The sequence below is a fragment of the Echinops telfairi genome, unplaced genomic scaffold (assembly GCF_000313985.2).
Source record: "Echinops telfairi isolate 266 unplaced genomic scaffold, ASM31398v2 ScPeMD7_3;HRSCAF=10, whole genome shotgun sequence".
Classification (NCBI taxonomy): domain Eukaryota; kingdom Metazoa; phylum Chordata; class Mammalia; order Afrosoricida; family Tenrecidae; genus Echinops; species Echinops telfairi.
The window spans coordinates 54871129-54873194 of record NW_022103899.1 but is presented as its reverse complement, the minus strand read 5'-3'; the positions used below and the strand labels follow the sequence as shown (position 1 = coordinate 54873194).

The following is a 2066-nucleotide window of genomic DNA, read 5'->3' as shown; positions in this document are numbered from 1 at the left end:
AGGGTTTCAGCACTTCCTGTTTGTTACATTCCCCTTGATCATGCCCTACCAGGTCTCCCACACCCACCTCCCCACAAATTTGGATCACTTGTTCCCTTGTCCCTGGGTTTGTTAACACCTCTTCCTTTCCCCCAAACTCCCCCTCTCCCATGTCCCCCCGGAACTGTCAGTCCCTTTGTTTTCTCCTCCAGATTGTTGCTTCTTTTAAGAGAAAATCTGGGTTGAAAATGATATGCTGTACTATTCCTATCCCAAATATATGTTTAAGGAGTTACAAGGAGCTATGTGGTCCAAAATGATAACAAACAAAAAAAATGGAAAATCTAGGCTTGAAATACAAGTACATTTTACATGTTTAGGTTATTATTATTACTATTAGAAGGCAAGCATACAGAAATGTTTAAGAGCTTCACAGGGCTCTTGCATTTAAAATGGGTTGGATATCTTACAGGGGCAATTCTACTCTGACTGCTAGGGTTGTCATGAGTTGGAAATCTACTCAATGGCAATAAGTTTAGAACACATGTGTGAATAATCCCCTTGTCTCAATCGTGTTTTAAATTCTATTTCATTGACAGTGTAAAGATCCTATTATTAGAATTACCAAAGAGCCCATGAGTGCTACTTATATTATCTCTCCAAAAGCTGATCTTGCTGCCACTAAAGGGGAGCAAGTATATATAGACTTAAACCTTAGCTCTGTGAATGGATTTTGAGCTCGCACTCAATCATAAGCTCTAGCCTACCACCAATCAATCGGCTCGTAGGATGCAGTCCTGTTCTATACTTACCCTAATGAAGGGGCCACTGAAGATACGGGTGCTATAGCAATGTGTTGAAGAAGCCTGATAGTGCCCATCTATCAGAAAGAAGAGCATCTGGGGTCTTAAAAGTTTGCCTTAAAACAAGCAGCTGTCTAAGTGAGGTGTCTGCTAGATCTAAACAGAACACACCAGCCTCTGTTATCCAACGATTGTAAAGAGTGAAACCCCAGGCCAGAGGAGAGAATTGTATTACAGCTTACATTCTGAGCACTTGGTTTCAGAAGGGATGACAGTGAAATCCCTGAATCCCTTTGCAGAGTTCCCACGTGGATTAAGCCTTCATTGAGCGCCCCTTAACTGTTGACTAGGATGTCAGCAGTCTTGTCCGCAGTCAGTGTGCCTTGGAGAGTAGACTGATGAAGACATAATTAAGTTAAAACTTAATACCTTACAATATTTTCCCCTTTTGACCCATTTTGAATTTGTTCTAGTTTTTTTATTCTCTACTTGCTTTTTGGAGTGAGGTCTTCCCATGTTTTCATTTGCTGGGTTGTTGTTATTGTTTTGTCTCTTTTTTTGGTATGATTTTCTTTATATGAAATCCAGGATCGGAAAATCTAAAGAGACAATGACTAAATTGATCATTTCTTATATGCAGGGCACGGGAGTTGGTAGGAAATGGAAAGCTAATAATGAGGAACTAATAAATGATGAGTACACGGATGAAGAAAATGTTCAGAGGAAGGATGAGGCTGATTGTTCCTGTCGAGATTCACAGCCTCTGAACCCCAAGATAGAGCCTCTTTGAGTTGGAATCAGCTCCATGGCAGGGGGTTGGTTGATAGTTTAGTGGAGCTATGGTCTGCATTTTCTGATGTTTGTGTGTTTTTCCAGGTACCATTTTGTCTCCTGATGAAATCTATGGTTTTTCTCTCTTTCAAAAATGAAAACGAGTGTCATTTTATATGTTATATTGAGCAATACAAGTCCTGAGGGCATATGGTTAAAAAGCTTACAACCACCCCAAGGGAAAAAAATGTGGCATCTAGCTTCCTTAAAGATTACTGCCATGGAAATCTGGGAGGCACTTCTGTTCTGTCCAATAGGCTCGCTGTGAGTTGGGGTTGACCTGATGGCAGTGAATTTGCTTTGGCGTATTGAACAGGTTGAACAAGCCAGCAAGTTGTTCAAGGTGAATCTAAGAAAGCTTCTTTTGGGTTTTAAAAACTGTGTGCCTGCGATGAGAAATACAACTTTCCTATAGTTCCTAAATGTTTCCTCCCCGCTCCCACTACCATGACT

At 40.8% G+C, this 2066-nt stretch overlaps 1 protein-coding gene across 4 annotated transcripts in view; it reads left to right on the top strand.

Annotated features, from left to right (window-relative positions):
* The window catches only part of LOC101645827 (SPHK1 interactor, AKAP domain containing), a 170299-nt gene that overhangs the window by 51072 nt on the left and 117161 nt on the right, over window positions 1-2066 (top strand). The window lies entirely within an intron of this gene.